Consider the following 22,006-nt stretch of genomic DNA (forward strand, 5'->3'; position numbering starts at 1 on the left):
GTATAGGACTTTAGTATGATTTCAAATGGTTAAGAAACAGTTTTGGATTGATGACATTCAAAAGAGCAAATTCACCAGGGTCATAAAGGAGATAACCACACAGCAAGGAGTTAAATGGGTGGTGGTAAAATGTAAGAATTGGAATTAAAATTTTCTTTTAAGTTTAGTAATGAAAAGAAAGAGGATGGTAGCTGGAGGGGATGGAATGGTTAAGAGAAAACAGTATATAAATCTCTTGGAGTGCCCAAATGGCTTATAATCAAATAAACTCTTACTAATTGTTCACTAAAATAAATTGGAAAGACCAGACTTCAAAATGCTTTCATTACAAGGTTGACTGATACTGTATTGAACTATACTTCTGTTCATAAGCATGCAATCCAAGTGGTTTATTGCAATTTAGTAATTTTCTCTACATTGACAATTGAAAAGCAAAAAAAATAATACCAACATTGATTGGGTCTGAAGAACTGTAATGAGATCATGAACTCTTTCATCTTTCCACTTCAGAATCAGAGAATGATAATATTTCCTTGTTAGGGAGACCTTAAATTTGAATTTTCTCCCTCATTTATTATCTCTAATCAAACACTTCCCATGCAAGCCCACCCTGATTTGTCCATTTTAGAACTTTTGCAGTTAATATTTTTCACTGAAAACAATTTATATTATCTATCCTTTGGAGGATAGTATGAGGTGTTTGGATCTAAGATTTTATTTTTTACAAAATCCTAGGTGGTTACAAATTTAACACAAATCCAAAAGACCAAAAGTGAGATTGTTGGTCATATGAAGGAATACAATAAAAAAGAGGAGAGAAATAGAGAAAAATAGATGAAAGGAGAGAAATGTCATAAGCAATTTAGAAGTTCAAAATAAGCAGAAAATTACATATACATTTGTAATGAATGTGGAAGCAGTAGGGGTTAGTAAGAACTTGGCAGAACACCCAAAGCATTAGGCCACAAAAAGGGGGAGGGAGAATTTTGTTTTCTTTAATATGCTAATGAGACCACACCTGGAACATGGCATTTAATCTGGGATACCTCTGTACAAGAAAAATGCATTGTAGAAAAACTGGAAATAGTTCAGAGACAAGCAGGAAGAATGATTAAGGGTTTGGACAAATTGAAATGAAGTAAGATTAAAAGGATTTAAATTTGTATAGCCTGCATAACAGATGACTAAAAGTGGGCATGATAACTGTTTATAAATATCTGAAGCTTGAGTGTAAACACCAAGGATGAAGATGAAGTATATTGTATGTACAAAAAAAAAGAATTTAACTAGAAAAAATTCAAGAGAAAATTTAAAAGGAAATTTTATGACACTGTCTTCCAAAGAATATGTGAGTCTCCTCTTTATAGATGCTGTCAAGAATGAGGAAGTTTATTATAGAAAGTAGAACAGATGAGAATGATCTAACAGGTCTTTTGCAGATCAAATTTCTTGAGTTTCACAAACTAGTAGAGACCTATTTCAGTTTGATCAGATTTTTCAAAATTATTCCAAAAGTGTGTCCGTGTAGAAAGTTTAAAACAATCCAACCCAGCAGCAACCAGATTTAGGGTATTCTTGTTCAATCTTGTTTCAGACCTATTTACTCTACATATCTAGCTTTTTACAACATTATTTATAAAGCAACAGACAAAAATAGTGAATATATCACATTGTCCTCCTAAGAATTTCTCAACCCCCACAAAAAAGCTCAATGATATTTGATTCAGAATCATTTTAAATTCTGCTTATTTGTAGGATTGTGGACAAGTCCACATTTTTAAATAATTTCTCTAAATTGTTATCATAGGGACCTTAAAAATGGGAGAGTAACAGGGGATTCTGATATGGGACCAATCTTACTATTTTTATAAAGTTCCAGCTCACTGTATTTTCTTCTTAGCAAATAAAACATTGTATGCTAAATTTTAGGCTAAAATCTGTCCTTACAAAAAGTGGCAGCATGGCATTCCACTTAAAGCTGATTGTTAATAGAATTAAAATAAAATATTTTGGGTTGTTTGATCCTAAAGGGAGCTTGTTTGATCCTAAAGGGAGCTTGTTCCTTTTCACTTACATGAAGTTCAATTTTAAAGTGAGGCAATATATATGGAAGGCATGGGGGAGGAAGAAAATAAACAAACTCTAGACATGGAATAAGGAGATTGGGTTTTAGTTTCAGCTCTGCCAATAATTTTCTACTTAACTTTTCAACAAATAATTTCATTGCTCTAGGACCTTGTTTTCTTCTCCATCTATAAAAACCATGGGTTAAATTATCTTTAGCCCCATTAAAGCAAGTTCTAACAGTCTGTGGTTCCAGCTAAATCCCTATTAGTATAAATAACAAATACTGTGATAGGTAGCATGTATTCAGATTTACACTATTTGAATTTATAATTTTATAAAATATGGTCATTGCTTCCAGCCCAAAAGAAATATGCATTGTCAATTATGAAAAATGTCACCACTTCATGGCATTCATTAGTCATATTAATCAGAACTTAGGTGTATACTATAGGCTACTAAATTCTAGATGTCAATATAAAAATCTCATCGCTGAGAAATGTTGACCATGGAGAGCATCTTATACCATTAATTTTCCTCCACCATCCCCACAACTAATTGTGTATATCTATTCTTTCTTCTTTGGTCTAAATTTTTGCATTGTATAGTAGCACTGGGTTTCATGATCACACTTAGCCATTAAATGCTGCCATCTATCTAACTCAAGCTGAAATAATTTTAAGGTTTATATTTAAGATGAATCTGTGTCTTTACACTGTTGAAATCTCTGAATTTTTTGTATCTAAGCTAGATTATTTAAAATAAACTATTAATGATTGTTGTTTGTCCTGCATTCTCAAAGAGGACCACACCAAATGTCATAACTTGCAGTGAATTGTACTTAAGTGAAGGAGGGTTATGCAAAGTCACCAGCCTCACTTTCTCCTCCAGAGCCATCTGTGTCCAGTGGCAATATATATTATCCGGACAACTGGAGATGGCCCCAGATGTTTGAGGCAATCAGGGTTAAGTGACTTGCCCAGGGTCACACAGCTAAGGTGAGATTTGAACTCAGGTTCTCCTAAGTTCAGGGCCTGGGCTCTATCCACTGTGCCACCTAGCTGCCCACAAACTATCAATGATAGGAGCAATAAGAAGGGGTATTTTGAGAGTATCTCAATCCTAAATTTATATTGAGATACCATAAAATTTGGGATGTGATTCCTCTTTCTAGTTGCATGGGGGGATATGCTTAAAAACATACTTTTGTGGGAAACAAAGTTAGTAGAACCAAGAGAACACTGTGCACAGAGATAGCAATATTGTTTGATGAAGAACTGTGAATGACTTAATTATTCTCAGCAATACAATGATCCAAGACAATTCGAAAGGACTAGTGAAGAAAGGTACTATCCACCTCCAAAGAAAGAACTGATATTGATTAAACACCAAAAAAACAAACAAAAAACCCACAAATAACCCAAATAAAACAAATTTTAAAAAAAGTTTTCTTCTTATTATGAACTTAAATGAAAGCAAACATGAATATTGCAATATACAAAGAACAGAAAATATGTGGGGGGATATATGTGAGAAATTGTGAACTTTCATGACATGCTTTTTTTTTTTTTTTGGTGAGGCAATTGGGGTTAAGTGATTTGCCCAGGGTCACACAGCTAGTAAGTAATAAGTATCTGAGGCCAAATTTGAACTCAGGTCCTCCTGACTCCAGGGCCGGTGCTCTATCCCTAGCTGCCCCAATTACATGCTATTAAAAAAAGATGTACATTAAGCTCCAAGAAGTCAGGGACTATTTTTTTTTAATTCTCTATATCCCCAGTGTTTAGCACAGTTCCTAGCAATGTTTCATTTATGTTCTTTTCTTTCCTTTTTTTCTGCTTTATTCTCTTTGCCAACCAACATCCCTTCCACTAATATAAACCACCCTCCCTTGTAACAAATAAGTATAGTCCAGTTAAAAACAGTTAACACATTATCCCTCTTTGAAAATGTATTTTCTGTTCTGCAGCTCTAAGCCCTCTCTGCCAAAATGTGGGGAATCTTTCATCATCAGTCTTTTGAAATAATGTTTGGTCATTGCATTTATAATAATTCTTAAATTTTTAAAGTTGTTTTCTAAAAGAATTATGGTAGTTATTGTATAAATTGTCTTGATGGTACTTCATATGAATTCTGGAGATTCATATACTAATTCCCACACTCCTAGACTAGTGAGGTTCCTAGAACTTTGCTAAATCTCCTCCTCAAGGTACTAAGGGTACCTGTGAGGAGTCAGGAGATTATTTTTATTGCTATCAGATGGAACCTTCACCAATGTGAAGACTCCAATCCTTCTCTCTCCCCCAGATTTTCATTTGAGAATCCGAGTTTTGTCAGCCAGTCAGTGGCTTTCTGAAAGGAGTATTTACTAAAGTCATATGCTAAAAAACAGTTGATACAAATCATCCTCCCAAACTTCTGTGATACATTCTCATAAATACACATGGAGTCCAGGGAAAAGTGGGCTCAAGCTTAGAAAGCACATGAGGCAAAGGAGTAACATAATTCTGTGTTGCTGCTGGAAGTCTTTCTTTTCTTCAATTCATGTGGTGATGATCAAGAAGCTACCCATAGGCATCATTTAGTTTCCTTTCTGGGTTCCTTGTAGAGTCATGAGTACAGTATATCTATCTGGGTCTGGGGGAGGGGGTGCTGATACTAGATCACTAATGAGAAGCCCAAAATCCTCCAGATCCTTCGATGCTCACAAGGTCTTGCTTTGGCTAAAGTGAAGAAGGGAAGACTTTTCCCGTCTCAGGGGGTTCCTTCACAGCAGGTTTGAAAAGAATGCCAAACTCCCTCCAATTTCTGGAATGGCTCCATTTCTGTAGCTTGACAAAGTATATACAATATCAGGGACATGACCAAATTTCCTTGGCCTATGTATATCACATGATTCTTGTGCAACATCATCTCAGTTTGAAGAACTTTTTGAACTCGGTCTACAGTGATGATTGATCATCTTGATTCTTGTTTTAATTGAAGTAGGGCTGATAAAATCAGTTATCTCATCCTTATATTTTTCTCATACCATTATGAATCAGTTCATACAAATCTTGAAGGATTTCTCTGAATTTGTCAGTCATGATTTCTTATGATGTAATTTGTTTAGTCATTCACCAGTCAGTGGGCACTCACTTTGTTTCAAATTCTTTGCTACAACAAAATGAGACACTATAAATATTTTTGCATGCATGACTCCTTTTCCCCTGTCTTTGACCTCTTGGGGATATATGCCTAATAGTGTTATCACTGGGGACAAAAGGTACACATGGTTTAGTGACTTTTTAGGTCACCAAATGAATTTCCAGAATGGTTAGGCCAATTCACATCTCCACAGACCATCCGACAATTTCATCTTGTGTCATATTGGCCAGTTTGATGAATATAAGGTGGTACTTAAGAGTTGTTTTAACATAAATTTATCTTATGGGTGGTATGGTAATTTTTTCATGTGGTTGATGTTAGTTTGCTTTTTTCATTTTTGAAAATTTCCTGTTCATTTCATTTGGCCATCTATAGCTCTTGTTCTTATGTATTTAACTCAATTCCTTATATATCAGATATTTATCAGACATTTGATGCATATATGTATATATATTTGATTCATATATTTCAGTTGTTTCCCTTCTAATTTATGTGTTTTTGTTTTATTTCTGCAAATGTTTTTAATTTTATGTAATCAAAATTGTCCTTTTTATCTTTCATATGCATCTCTATCCTATGTTTAGTTGAGAACTCTGCTCCATTTATGGTTATGAAAGGTTTATCATTTTCTCCTTTAATTTGTTTATAATATGACCTTTTTGTCTAGGTCATAAATTCATGTCCTATCTGTGTTTGTCATTAATTGTTAGGTATGGTATGGTGTAAGAAGGTGTTCTAAACTAGATTTTCTGCTACATACTTTCTAGTTTTCCCAGGAGTTTTTACTGAATGTCAGTCTTTACTCCAGCAATACATGTCCTTCAGTTTATCAAAATAAATACTACTACATTTGATTGCTTCTCAATCTTCTTTACCAAAACTCTTACACTGACTTTTTGTTCTTTAATCAATACCAATTAATTTTGACTTGTTTTTAAAGAATAAATTGAGATGTGGTACTGAGTCCTCCTTCATTCTTACTTTTTAAAGAAAAACATTTCCCTTGAGATTCTTGACTTGTTTATTCTTCCAGGTGAATTTTCTAGTTTATGTCTAGTTCTACAAACCAAACTTTTAATAGGCTAATTGATGTGACCTTAAATCTGTTAGTTAGATGATATCAATTTTATTATGTTATCAGACTAATAATGAGGAATTGATATCTTCTCAGTGATTTATTTCTTTATTTCTATAATGAATACCTTAAAACAAAAATCACAAAAAAACTGGAGTCAGACTCCTGAATTAAAAAAAAATTATCTTAATACATATAAGCTCACCTAGAATTCCCCCTTAATTTCTTTTGCTTTCATATTTTCATACAGGGCTTGAAGTTAAAACAATATTATGTTTACTTTGATACAATTAATCTATAATTTAATTCCTGGAAGTATCACTTAAACAATTCAAATCACAACCTTTTCATGCCTATCTGTCCTGCGTGACTATCATCTATATTCCCCAATAAATTCATTTTGAGGGTCCACTCAATTCTAGTTTCTAAAGTAAGAAAATTATGGAATTAATTTTCATTTCACTAGCAGCAATAATAGTTGTGACATTTCATTATTACTATTATTATACATCTTTAGGGAAACTACTATAAGAATAATATTATTATAAAATTATTCTTTATTTGCAAATTTTCCTTCATTAATTGGATATCTTGGCTAAATAGTTAAATTTCTGCAAATGTATTTGTTTGGATAAATAGAGTTAATGTGACATGTTCCAATTTGAAAGTAGGACGAATATTCATGCTGCTGAAAGCCTGCTTTTAAAAAAAGCACAGAAAAAAAAGAGTATCATATTTTTATTATGTTATACTTAGTCATGGACTTTTATTTTCCCCAGATTCTTGACACTGCTTCTCCTACCCCTTTAATTCAAAGGCAATTGTACTTTGCAGTATTTTACAACAAAATTAAGATCCAAAGGTTAAAGACAACTTGTAGATGGAATTAGTTTATATTTAGAATGTACTTGTAGATGTTTTCTGTCTGTCACTCACAAATAAAACTCAGTATATATAAACACAGAGGAAGTAATTTATTATTAATTCTATTAATACTATTGTCACTTGTATGCTTTTTGTTTTTTTAATGCACTTTAATATTAATTGGCTCATTTTTGTAAGGATGATTTATTTTAATGATTAGGATTCAGTTAATGATATTGGACAACATACAGACTATTATTACTTCATGATAAAAGTGGAAACCTGATTTGAAGAGATTTGGATGTTTTTAGTTACTTTTGGGATTAGAACTCAAATTAGCAGCAACCAATAATGACTTAATAAGAAATCTGAGATTGGTATTAGGGGGATTGGCTCAGAGAAAGTCAGAATAGGAAATAATAGGAAAAAATTTACAACTAATAATCCTACCAAGTAACCTGGACTTTAATCATCCAGGATGTACAGAAATGAAGGAAAGATGGTAGAAGAAAAGTGGATAAGGGAGACTGAGAGAAGAAGTAAAGGAAGATATTAATTAGTTCACCTACTCATAAATGAGAAAGTAGAATTAATGGAACTTCTAAGGGAAGAGTTAACACCCCATCACCTTTCCCTCCCAACAGATGCACACATACATTTTAATACAATTTTGTAATTACACATAAAGCTACATACTGTTTCTGGAAGGAGGGTCTTTTCTAGACAAATCAAGTTACGGGGCATATTGCATTATGTGTTATGTGAAACTCATATATAGACATTAGTTATTTTGAAATTAGAATACATTCTAAATTTGGTTTCTAAACCGTGAAGCATAATCCAGAATTGAAGTTCTAAAATGGAAGGTTTTTTCCCCCTTTTGTGAAAATGTAGTCAGAAAGATTACTGTATTAAGCAATAGCCATGGGCTGTAAAGAAACCACTTAAAAAGAAAACAGAACTTTTAAAAGTCTACCAAATCAAAACTATAAAAGAGATGGAAGTCCAGAAAAATGACTATTCAGAGAAGTAGTCTGTTAGAAAGGAAAAATCAATGGATCTGGATTTAGGACCACAGTTGAAATCCCCAGTTTGCCCATTAGTACCTCTGTGACCTTGGGCGAGTCACTTTGGGCCTCTGTTATCTATAAAATGAGGGAGTTGGAATAGATGGCCTCTATGGTCACTTCCAGTTCTAAATCTATGACATGATCTTATGATTTCTTTTAAGCTATCCATAGGTATTAGTGCCATCCAAATTATGTTTAGATGCAAAATACTACTTGAACTAATTTATTTAATATTCTTTTAGGATTTAAGGAAAGTGAGGGGAAAGTGTTCTGGTCACAAATACAATGGTGTATAGAGTACAAACAAAACTAATCTTTATACAATGCACAATTTATCTATCACATCACTCATTTGTAAGTTAACTCTTTTTTCTCCCTAAAATTCATTTATTTATTTAAAGTTTTGAGTTCCAAATTCTGTCCCTCTCTTATTTCCTCCCTCCTTCCCCTGCCCCCTCCCTGAGGTGGTAAGCAATCAGATATAGCTTATACATGTGCAATTATTTAAAACATCACCTTATTAGTCATTTTATATAAAAAGACTCAAGTAAAAAAAAGAAAGCAAAAAATAGCATGCTTCAGTCTGTGTTTAATCAATATCATATTTAATCAATATTTAATCTTTCTCTGGAGGTGGATAGTGTAAGTTTACTCTTTAAAAGGAATGGGGGTGATGGAGGGTGGGAATATTGGAGAATACATATATTTTTTAAAATTTTCTAAACCATGAACATTGAACTAATTATTTTAACATCAATGAATTGTCAATTCGAGTATGTTTCAAGTTCTGTTTGTTTCTTTTGTAGGAAAGATAGTGGTAGTAAGAGACTGAACTTAGGGGAAAGTGAATGTATCTGCCTCCATGTTAAGTTTAAAAAAAGTTGTTTATTGTTGTTGTCAATAGGTATTCTTTTATATAAGTATATTTGGGTGAGAAAACAATCCTACTAATCAAAAAGTTTATCTTTCTGATCATCAAAGCAAAGAGACTTCCAGTCAGCAGGGGGAGGAAAGCCAGATCTGGGGCACGACCCAAAACATATACTCATCTAAAACTAAAATCCTAACTAATGTCCACATTAGGAAAAAAAATGAGCAGTTTCAGTAATTTTGCTATCCATATTTCAATTATTGTCTAAATATTTGTTTAATAAGGCCCTCTGCCTTGATCAGAAGGCTTAGGACAATTGCTTTACTTCTATGGTCCTCCTTGTTGGAGTGTCAGGAAGATGATGATGGATAGATAGATAGATGGATGGATGGATGGATGGATAGAAAGATGTATAGATGCAGCTGTATTTTAATTAATAAATTGTTGCTTTCATGGCAGAAGCTCTTTAAAATAATCAGGTTTGAAAAGAGATGGGAACACAAGGATATTTATTAATTGTCCTATCTGGCTTTGCACAAGCTTTGATAACTATCTATATGTAGATTCATACTCAGAAGTATCAAGTAAAAACTGTTGCTTCAGCAAAATACTTGTAAAATCATTGAGCTGAGTGAGCTGGCTCTGGAACCCAATTTTGGCTGGACTGACCTTTGACATCTGCCTAGGATTCCCATACCTGCCCACAGAGCTGAAGTGGCGCAATCCCTTCTGGTATAGCACATTCCAAAGCTGGTTACTCCTTCATTTATTCGTGTCACATAGCTATCTGCCAGAGGCTCATGAATAGCATGGGGGTGGCACTGGGGTGGAGAGGACGAGAGGCGCAGTTTGGAAAGAAGGAAAAATCTTCCTATCTGTCCGTTCGCTTTTCCTTCAAAAGAAAAAAAAAAGACTGCCCCCCCCCCGCCCCCAAAACACTCACGGGCAAAATAGAAACAGTTTTGGCAGAGGGGATTGTAGCAGAGTCCAATGACTGTGTGTCAGTGTGTGTTTGCCTGTGTTTGTGGGAAGGGGGGGGAGGGAGGGAAGAAGACAGACAGAGACAGACAGAAACAGACAGAGACAGACAGAGACAGAGACAGAGAGAGTTAGGGGAGGACCTTGTAGAATTCCGCAAGTAGCAGGTGGGGGAGAGAAAGTGGTCCAAAGAGTTCTTCCAATCCCCTTGGGAGGGGGTAGGAGTGCACTGCCTCAGGTAGCAGGAAAGTCTTGGCCAGGGCTAAGGAGAAAGTTAGGAGGTAGGTCACAGCCTTGCTACAGCTTACTCCCACGGTCCCCAACTCCAGAGCCCCATCGGCTCCCTACTCCAGCCTGCCACCAATGACAACGTTCAGCAGCCTGAATTGAAATAAGCAGAATTCGGTCCGGTCCACTTGGTTTCACCCGGTAACCTCCTAGACTGCAGCTTGCCGCTCAAACATCTCCCCCTGCCTTTCGGTAGCTTTGTTGTGCGGCGGCAGCCTCCTCGCCCAGCAGCAGCAGGGGTGACGGCGGCGGCGGCGGTGGCGACTGTAGGGGCAGCAACAAGGGCAGGGGCAGCTGCAGGAGTAGCAGCAGCGGCGGCAGCAGTAGCGCCGGCGGCAGCGGCAGCAGCAGCCCCAGCCACCCCGGCAGGCGCCGCCTGCCACGGCTCCCCCCTTCGCACAAGTGCGAAGCAGCTCCTGCTCCGGGGCACGCTCCGCTTACCGCTCCCAAGGGCTTCCTCTTCTTTTTAAACTCAGAAAACACCACCCCCGCCCAGCGCCTCCCCCCCACCATCCCAAACGATTAATAGCCCTGGAAACTGGGGAAGGGCCCCCTCTCCTTAGGACAGAACCAGTGTTTGACAACTACTAGAGTGGGGGCTTTCTCTTTGCTTTTTTTGTTTTGTTTTGGAAGTCACTCAAAGTTTTGGCCCTCTTCCTTTCTTCTTCCCCTGCTGAGCCTAGACGTCTCCTTTCACGGACCCCCACCCTTCTCTCCCACTTGTGTACTCTAGTTATTTGGGGGGGTGGGGTGCGGGTAGCCGAAGGGGATGTCCTGCTTTCACCAGAAGAACAGCAGAGAGGGGAAACTTCGACATCAAGAAGTGAGGAGAATAAATAAATAAATACATACCCATACACTCTCTATACAAACGGATCAGAGGCTTTAAAAAAAAGTTTATAATTGCGGCTGTCCGGGCACCAGCAGGGTGAGTATCCTATCTTCCTAACTCCCCTAAAAGCTCCGCAAAGTTTTGCTTTTTGGGTCATTGTTCTTCACTTGTGATTAGTCCTTAATTCTCCCTGAGGAAATGTGCCCAGCTCAGGCCGAAAGCTGCCGAATTGGTGGGGGGGGGGGGGGGAGAGGGGGGGAGTGGAAGGGGGAAAGGGAAGGAGGGATGGAGAGAAGAGAGAGGAGAGGAGAGGAGAGGAGAGGAGAGAGAGAGAGAGAGAGAGAGAGAGAGAGAGAGAGAGAGAGAGAGAGAGAGAGAGAGAGAGAGAGAGAGAGAGAGAGAGAGAGAGAGAGCGCGAGAGAGAGCCCGGTGGATCAGCAACTTGGGGAAGGGGGGGTGAATGGTGAAGGGGGGATGGTTCTTACACTATGTCCGAGCGATCAGCCTGAAACCTGTTTTCCTCGTACCTTGTGGACTTTGAACACTGGTGTGGGTACCGGGGCAGCTTCTCCCCTGACAAACTTTCTGCTCCGCTTCAGGTGATGTCTCTCTCGCTTGCTCAGAATTCTTTGCGTTTTGCCACTTCCCTGGAAGTCTTGTTGCAGGGGATCAGGAAACCCTTTGCGAACCCTAGCCTAGGTCCCTGCTGCCGTTTCATTGTTCCTTCCTCCTTTACTTACCTGTCCTTGTTTCCCTGGTCCAATAATAATAGTGGTAGTAATAATAAATCCTCACGGATGAGCCTTCGTCAGGTTTACTACCTTTCTCCGTATGTTTTAAATTTATATTTTGAATAATATAACTAAACTGTGCAGGCGTAAAGATGATGACCCATAGTTATGCCTAGACATGTTTGTTTGTGTGTTTGTTGGGGTGCATGAAACAAATCCAGCAGTTTCTTTTTAAATTGGAGGCACGAACAGTTTCCAATGACTTTTATGAGCACGTCCACCACGGTGTTCCGTATTTAATAATTTTTTATGTGCCGTGGAGCGAACAGCTTGTGGAGTTTGCCAGAATCCGTGAAATTAGCCTAGCGTTGTCAGAAGAATTATATTGGCTCTCCATGGATGCAGTGGAAAAATTACAGTTCTCCCCTCCCACCCCCCAACAAATGCAGCGTGACTACAGGAGAGAGAGAGAGAGAGATCGTTCTTGGAAACAAAGTCTGTACTAGACGAGGGGCTCTCTAAGGCTTGACTTTTTCTTTTTTCTTTTTCGGTGTTGTTTAGTTGTTTTTGCAAGTTAACAGTTTGCATGGTTGTTTAATCTGCGTCTTACTGCATCCAGAAATCTTTACTTAGTAGCACTTAAATATTATCCTTTCTTTGTATACAAAACTCAGAACAGCTTGGAGTTATTAGGAGAGTTTACTGATGGAATCTCAAGGCAGAGCAGATGGGCAAAACAGTAAGGGAGGGTTTAATTTTTGCAGACTATCACAGAGTAGATTCTCAGTGCGCTTTCCCTATCTCCGTACCCTAAGGGAAGAGAGTTTGAGCTTCACAATGATTGCGTGGGATTGCTTCCATTCATACATTTTTTTCTTTGCCTCCTTTCTCCCTGAAGTGTGGGAGAAGATACTCAAACCGTTCAAGAATACTAATCCGAAGGCAGCTAGGGAAGGGGGTAGGTTCCCTTCTTGCTTGGTGCAGTATAGAAGTGCAGAGACATGTGTTTTGGTTTCAAGACAGTTCCACGTGGAGGACCTCTGTGTGCGTGTGTGTTGTGTACTTGATCTGGTAAGGAGGTAACTGGATTCTCCGTGTTCAAACCCAGTGGGCTGTTGGCCATTAATTTGCCTCTCTGGCTGTCATTACAGACACTTCCAAAATCTGATACCTACGAGAACCAACAGGTTAGATTTCACATTAAGGGCTCATACTTAACAGTTTTCTTTTCCCCTTACCTCTATCTGGCTCGCACCCTGAGATGAATGTAATTGATTGAGAGAAATTTATCTTCAAGAATATGGCACTCTTATCGACAGCAACTGTTTGCATTCTCCATAGGTATTTGCCAATTTCAGCGTCTAACTCCAGCGGGATTTAGGTGGGAACTTTAATAACGTTTAACACAAGAGCGTAATGCCAATCCCAGGCTTCTGAAGTTTCATTTGAATTTAGGAGATAATATTAAAGGGCGCTGGTGCTGTTGTTTTTTTACCTATATGACTCAGGGGGTCGCTAACAAAGATTTTCTTATAATGCCTGATATTGAACAACAAAAAATACCTTCTTGACTTTTGTAGGAAGTTACCTCAAGCCCTAAGAAGAGCCCAAACGCGGTAATCAGAGCCAGATAAAAAATAGGGAAATATGAAATAAGTCTTTAATATTGGCCATAAACGATTTTAAGGAATAAACGTGTTTTTAAGTATTCGTGTGTATATTTTAGGTAAAAATTAAATATTCCAAGTAAGCGATAGAAAATTAAGCTAAAAGGAAATGTGCAGTTTTATGCGGGATAGAATGCCAGAAACAGTGATGTATGTAACCAGGAGACTAATTTTTATGGCAGCAAGAGAAAAATGCAAAAAAAAAAAAAAGACTGCCCTATGTTTATTGTTGATTATATACCATAGAAATGTTTTGCTCCAGCTGATTGAAAGGTTTAAGTTAATCATTCACTATTGGATATTATTGTACATGTAATTTATCTCAGTTTAGCCTTTCCAATTAATACAATCATATTATTCTTTTTAAAAACTTTTCATTTTTCCAATTTCAAAACATTTCAGTGTCTAGTAAATTGTTTTTTAAACATTAACACATTTAAAGAGTTTAGAAACACTTATCTGCAAATATTGTTTCAATGCTTAAAATTTAGCAGTATGCAAAATTTTGTTTTGTACACGATGATTAGAATAAGATATAAAATCCATTTGAATTTATTTGTTTCTATCTTTTTTATAGAATTGGCTACTTTGGGTAGAAATATAATTTATTTTTCTGAAAAGAAATGTTTGCTATCCATATCAATTTTACAATTTTCATATATTGTAACCTTCAGTCTAACTTGAAGTTAAAGCATGCAAAATCCAATATTTTTATAAAGTTAGTTAAAATGATCATTTTCTGTCACAACTGTACTTCTAAAAATGAATATTGGAAAATGTCATCTTTTAAAGAAATTTTAAGTTCATATTTTCCTCAATGTGAAAATCTTCTTGTGTGAAAAAAAATATATATAGAGAGAGAGCGTTCTCTATATCAGAGAGTTCCCTTTTTACTTATGTTGAGACTTTGGGTGTAAATAAATTGTACACAGCCACTGGAAATACAGTGTCCAGTTTCATGTTTTTAATCTCTGTTGCAAGCTCTAAATGATTGATGCTAAATTCTAAAAATACATTTGTGCGGCTTGGCATTTTATTTTATTTATTTTATGCAGTGGAATTAAATTAACCATATTTCTTAGAAAAGTAAAGGAGTTATAATAGCCATAACTATTGTTATGAAAGTTGAGTACATTGGATAGTTCACATTCCATCCTTCAAATGATAAAATTAAATGTGATTCACTCATTGAAACCACACACCTTTTACACAAAATTCGAGTAGAGGGGAGATAATCCTTTTCAAGACTTACTGAAGTGTCAAGTAATTTAAGACTGGAAGTATTTATTATGTTTTTCATTATCTTTTTTTTTTCTGTTAGGTAAATGAAGGGACATTATGAACTTTGAGTGAAACAGGTCTCCCTTTCTAAGGAGTTTATTCAGCATAGTTCTACATTGCAGCTGCTGATCATATTTCATAGAGCTGCTAAAGCACTTAAAACCTAAAATTAGGTACTGTCTGGTAGTAAATATTTCAGATCACTGCTTTAAGAAATAAATAGAAAAGTGTGCTAACAAAAGTAGAAGACATTTTGAATATTGCCTCAAAAAAGATGAACAAATATGTCACAAGCCTTGCTTTTTAATTGAAAATATATTCTTACAAGTTCTCTCACAAACAGCGTACTTGCGTTTCTTAAACTTTTATAATGCCTCCCTATGGAGAATCTTAAACTAATTGTATTCAGAAACATAGTGAAGGATTTTATTACAATGGTTACTGGTTGAAAGAAACTGATACTAGTAGGCATTGGATGAAATTGCAAGGTTCCGCTGTTGAATCTTTCTCATTGGCCTAAGAAATGAAATGATCATTCAGGTGCTTCGTGCATTGGCCAGTGTGTTATTACAAATCATTGTAAAATGTTAACCATATTTAATTTAGGAAGTTTGGTATTACATTGAGCAGTTAGATATAGTTTAATGGAGTGATTTTTTTTTATTTTTATAAATTGAGTTTGGACCTGCATATGAGAAAAGAAGCAAAAATAACATATTCCAAAGTAGTAATTAAACTTACAGATGCTTTTCAACTATTTTAAAACGTTGATAAATACTTAGGTTATAGATATAATCTGAAGTTTCTGGTACATTTCATGTCTATTTATGTATGTGGGTGTATATGCACACAATATGATATGCATTCATATATATATATATGTGAGTGTTGTTGAAACTTTATTTTACTATCTGCTTTATTCCCTATAATAGTTGACAATATCTGTATGAATACTTTTCCTATGAAAGAAATACAATATTGTAAATGATTTCCATTGACATCAGGGGAAAATAGGTAGGGTTGTTCCATTGTAAAATACGAAGTATTTTAAGTTAGCAAAATCACATTTACACAGGTGGCTAGGAACTATTTTGGTGATTTCATTAATGAATCTTCTAACCTTTTATGTCATCAAAAAGTGATAATTGATCTTGGAAACCTATGACAATAGTATAGTTTGATATTTAAAACCTTTAGCCTTTTGGTTAGCCCTTTTGTCACCCCTGAGATTTCAATACAGGGTAATATTGAAGACATAAAGCATTTTGCTGTTTCAGAAATTGATAACTCTTTTCATATTTAAAATTCTGTAATATATTAAATGTGTAATAGACAAACTTAATGATCTATAAAAGTTGAATTGCTTTCGACTGTATTTCTGAGACATGGAAACAAATCCTATGTTTTCTTTGGGTGAGATATTGAACAGTATCCTTCGAAAAGTTTTTTGTTGTGGAGACTTTTAGCAGAGGCCAGGTATTACCATTATGTAGCAATGGTCTCAGAGTAGAGTTTAGGATAATGCAGTAGACATATTTTGAAATTTCATGTGTAGGAAGCGCACACCACTTAAAAACACATTACAAAACAAGATATGATACTTTATCTTTTTCTTTGTGGTTATTTTGCTCACTCTAGACACATTAGGTTCTATGATCCTATGACTTTTATGTTGGACTTAAATATAGAAAAATATTTGCTTTTTGAACATCATGCATTTTACCAAATGTTAAGCATTTTATAGAATATTGGATTTTTTTTCTAGTTGTGGTTGTGAACTATTTTATTAAGTGTTCATAGTGATCTTACATAATGAGTGCCTTAGAGGTCAAGACTGATTTAGACATAGAGAAAACTATGTAATTCATGCTTAGCTGTTTCTTGGAAGAAATCTTACCTTTTATATTGTCAAAATTTGCATCTTTAATATTCTTTCCCAAAGGAGAATAAAACATCATCATTAGTACCCTTGTCAGATATGTTTAAAGAAATCACCCTTAAAAGAAAAAAAGTTAATACAGTTTCTTTGACCTAGTGGATTACCCTTAATAAATGTCAAAGTCTCTCAAACTATAGTATTTCATGATGTAAATCTCGCACAAGAGCTTTGTGTGTATTTTCTTGTGTTTTTAACATACTGTCATCCCCAAACCCATAGAAACTGTTAAATAATTAAAATTGTTGCAATTTTACTTTTATTTTGTATCAGTAAAATTAGTCCCCTATATTTACACTACATATCTCTTTATATTATATATTATATGTTTATATGTGTACATATAAATAATAATGGTAGGTAGCATTTATATGGTGTCTACTATGTGCCAAGCACTGTGCTAAACATTTTACAAATATTAATTCATTTGATGCTCACAACCCTGAGAGGTAGGTGCTATTATTATCCCCATTTACAGTTGAAGAAATTGAGGCAAACAGAGGTTAAGTGATTTGCCTAGGGTCACACAGGTATTGAGTACTTGAGATGGGATTTGAACTCAAGTCTTCTTGACTCCAAATTTCTGGTTCTATCCACTATGCCACCTAGCTGCTTAATATGTATGTACATGTATGCACATATGTGTATGCATGTATCTTCACAATATATATGGATGAATATGTGTATCTTTTTATAGATCACACCATTAATTCTTGTACTAGTCAACATTTATCAAAGCTGACACTCTTATTTTATTTAATTTTTTTGTGGGGCAATGAGGGTTAAGTGACTTGCCTAGGGTCACACAGCTAATAAGTGTCAAGTGTCTGAGGCTGAACCTGAACTCAGGTCCTCCTGAATCCAAGGCCAGTGCTTTATCCTCTATGCCACCTAGCTGCCCCCAAAGCTGATACTCTTTTAGAATTTTGGATATGATATCCCTTCATTGATCTAATCTGATATCACCCTATTTAGAGTGACATATGAAGTATTATTGCTTCTACTCTTCTTGACTCACCTTTTTTACTTGCCAAATGCAATAGTTCTATATAAATGACTATGATTAAATCATTAATATGTATAAGTCCATGTCATGAAGTTTTGATGAGCTAAGTGGCATAGTGGATTGAATGCTGGGTCTGGAGTTAGGAAGATCTGAGTTCAAACCCAGCCTCAGATACTTGCTAGCTGTGTGCAACTGGACAAGTAATCCAACCTCTGCCTGCCTCAGTTTCCTGAATTGTAAAATCAGCATGATCATAGCACCTGACTCACAGGGTTTTTTGAGGATCAAATGAGATAATATTTGGCACTGCTTGAAATTTTATTCATAAGCTCATATAGTTTCCTATATGCTATATACTGTGTAGTATTACTCTGTATGTTCCAGGTTAATTTACACATACATTTTGGAAGCCCATATAGACCCAACATCTATATATTACATTTCTCCTCTGACTCTGAATTTCTTTGTGTTTGATTACTTTTGATTTCATGTGTTAAACATTGAAAAGGGGAAATAAAATCTTATTGACATGATACATCTCAGAATCCTTGAGATTTTATGCAATGTTAGTTAACCCTTTTTCTTCATCTTATCTTTTGATATTAATACCTATTAAAGTGAGTTACTACTTTAAGCAATCTAAACAAGAATTAAATACAATTTCAATGTTCATCTTCCAATGTCTATATACAGATTTTGGAATACTCTTCATATCTTAGTTAGAGATACACTGAAACTGATAAACCATCAATCATTCCATTGTTTCTGGATGAATTTAAGGCTTAAGATTATGACTTTAGCTTTTTTTCCCCTCTTATTTTATATTTTATCCAAGAGCAGAAAAACTGGATTTAGGTCTCCTTTACTCACTTTGTAGACTTAAAAAACACCACCACAACAACAACTATTGAGTTCCCCTAGTACAGAGCTGATCACATAGTAAATGCTTTATATATACTTTAGTATTAGAGCACTAGAGCCAGAAAGGACCTCAGAGATGATCAGGTCTTACCCTTCATTTTACATCTGAAGAAATTTTATCAGTGGAGAAAAAGTGGCCTAGAATCATAGGATTATAGAAATTCAGAACTGGTAGGGACTTTATAGCCCGTGTTGAAAACCCCCACCCCTTAGTTTCCCGAGGAAACAGGTCCTGGGTAATAAAACAACTTGCCCAATATTACACTGTAAACTAATGGCAAGAATATAGGTCCACTTGATCCCAATACAGTAATCTTCCTATCATAACATGGTGATGATGTTGCTGACAAACATGTAGAAAAGAGCATAATAATGTTTTCTTTTCCACTGGTTATGTGTGAACTGTTTTGGTGGAAAACATTAGACAGAGCCTTACAAAATGTGTAACTCTGTAACTTGCTTTACAGATTTCATATTAATTTTAGTGGGACCAGATAGTTTACTTGGTCATTACATGGTATAAAAAATTCAATATTCAACAATATTCAAAAAGCCTCCAGCATCCATAAAACTCTGTGGTATGTGCTGGGACAGATAAAATAGATAAATATGATTATTCCTTTTAGGGAACCCATAGTCTAGAAAGGAAATATGACCCATACAGAAATGGCTGTAACATAAAGAAGATACATCTTTGTATAAAAAAGTGGCATACCAAATCTTATTTAAGGTGTGACTGAAGAAAAATAATTATTGACTCCAGAAATCCAGGAAGGCATTATTAAGGAAGTGGCATTTGATATGGAGCTTAAATGATAGTAAGAATGTCAGAATGGGCAATTTTCAAGGAATGATGTGTGTAGGATTGCTTGGAAGATCTAGCTTATTAATGAAAGAGTTGGAGTGTAAATAATCTATAAGGTCCCTAAAAGTTTTAGCTTACTAGGAAATTATGATTTAGAGCCAGATTTTAGAGATTAACCAATACGACCCTCTTATTTTATAAATGAGGGGAGTAAATCTTAGAAAGGTCAAATGGCTCACGTAAGGCCCCACAATTAGCAAAGTAGCAAGTGACAAAGATAGAATTCCAACTCCAAGATTCTGCCTTGAAATCTGCTGCTTTCTCCAGCATGGTGATGATTATTGTCTCAACAATCCTGTCTGTCACTCCATATGATGTTTTCTTGGCAGAGATGCTGGAGTTGTTTGCTATTTCCTTTTCCAGATCATTCACCAGATAGGAAACTGAGGCAAACAGGATTAAGTGACTTGCCCAGGGTCACACAACTAGTAAGCATCTGAGACCATATTTGAACTCATGACGAGTCTTCCTGAGTCTGAAGCCAGTGCTCTATCCACTGCATCACCTAGCTGCTGATGGTGATGACAATGACAGCTAACATTTATATACCACTTACTATGTAACAGGCACTTTAAAGTGCTAAGCACTTTATAATAACCTGTTGCATCTTTAGCTTGGGTGTAGCACAAGTTAAATAGAGATAAACCTGGATAGGTAGCCTAGGGCCAGACTATGGGGGGGGGTGTCTTTTATGTTATTTATTTGCAGGGCAATGTAGGTTAAGTGACTTGCCCAGGGTCACACAGCTAGTAAGTGTCAAGTGTCTGAGGCCAGATTCTTTTATGTTATTTTAATAATTTTGAACTTTATCTCATAGGATGGAGGGAAGCCATTGACAAGTGTTATACTGACTTAATGGAATATTCTCAGATGTTACTCAAAATACCTCAGTGTAGCCTCAGATTTCTAAGACGAGTCAGATCTCAGTATGAAGCTTTTTAGGGACCTTAAGCAGAAGCGTTTGCTCCAAAATGGTCCCAATTTTGATCTGTCTGTGTGACAGACTGAATGACACTAGTGCTTTTCCTGGAATATTCAGGATAGAGATTAGAATTTCTCAGCAACAGAACTGCATCTTTTGGAATAAGCTTGACATTCTTTAATTTAAATATTAAAAGGTATTCAATTCAAAAAGACAAAATAAAACCAAAAACATCAGAGACACTGTGGGACAGTGGAAAGACGGCTGAATTTGGAATCACAAGACCTGAGGTTGAATCTCAGCTCTGCCACTTGCTACCTCTATGATCTTGGCCATGTCACACCTCCTCTCCAGGCCTGAATTTTGTTGGTCACGAAATGGGAGTGGTGGTAGAGTAGCAAGATGATATCTAAAGGCATCTCCAGATCTAGATCTCTGATGCTAAAAAGCCAGGGAGATAAAAGGGAACAAACACCATAATGGGAACCAGGACACCTGGGTTCTATTTTCATTCCACCACTAATTTACTGTGTGACCTTGGACAGGTGACACTACTTTTCTGGGCTTCAATTCCCCCATGTAAAAATTAGGGATTTGGACTAAATAATCATGACTTTGACTTCGAGTTCAAACCTACTAGATTTTCTCAAATGAAAATGCCTAGCAATCCTTGAATATAACAACTAATGGTTCCCAACAGACATGGGTGACTTCCTTTGTAACTAACTGTTTTCTGTCCTGTAGACTGTAATTGTAAAAATGTACATAGATTTCAAATGATAATAGGCTTGATATCAGTGCTAACAAGTATTAAGACAGATGATAGGAATAAATTTATACAGAGGGCACAGGGGGGAATTGATTATGAAGGGATTATATCTGTAAAGCATTAAAAAAAAGATATCAGTGCAAACATTGATCTGTTCAGTCAAGTATATTCCTACCCAAACATTTATGATTTATGTATGGCCTACATGAGTGAGATATTTACTATACCAGCTGCAAACATTACCTATGCTGTCCCATGAACACAATTCTACTAGTGTGAGAGTTAGTGGGAGGCCATTACTCTTCACCCACATCTGAGGACCGTTTTTGTAGCTTACCATGATCTGCTTTGGTATCTATGAATAAAGCATTGATGATAGTGCCATTCCTATATCTTTCAGTTTATTTTTATTGGACCTATAACTACTGTCTATAATTTTGGAATTGGAAGGCAAGAAGGTTTTTGTTGTTGTTGTTGTTGTTGTTGTTTTTAGCACCAACCCCATACAGGATGGATGAATTTCTTCCATAGTATCACAACAAGTAGTTATCCTTACCTTTGCATGAAAGCCTGAAGTGACAGGAAACTCATTACTTAGCACCTCGATGTTTAAGATAACCCTGTATTTAGGAATATCCAAAGGGTGTTGCCATTTAAGAAAACATTTGCATTTTCAGTCATGTGTGCAGAATCTTACTGCCTTTTGCAAATGTACAAAT

General features: G+C 35.9%; 1 protein-coding gene across 1 annotated transcript in view; it reads left to right on the plus strand.

Moving 5' to 3' along the window:
• The first annotated feature begins 11,711 nt into the window (after nucleotides 1-11,711).
• The window catches only part of EYA4 (EYA transcriptional coactivator and phosphatase 4), a 316,619-nt gene continuing 306,324 nt past the window's right edge, over nucleotides 11,712-22,006 (plus strand). The window contains 1 exon segment of the mRNA XM_044003487.1: nucleotides 11,712-11,788. The gene's annotated coding sequence lies outside the window, so the exon portion shown is untranslated.

Source organism: Dromiciops gliroides, chromosome 4 (assembly GCF_019393635.1).
Source record: "Dromiciops gliroides isolate mDroGli1 chromosome 4, mDroGli1.pri, whole genome shotgun sequence".
NCBI lineage: Eukaryota > Metazoa > Chordata > Mammalia > Microbiotheria > Microbiotheriidae > Dromiciops > Dromiciops gliroides.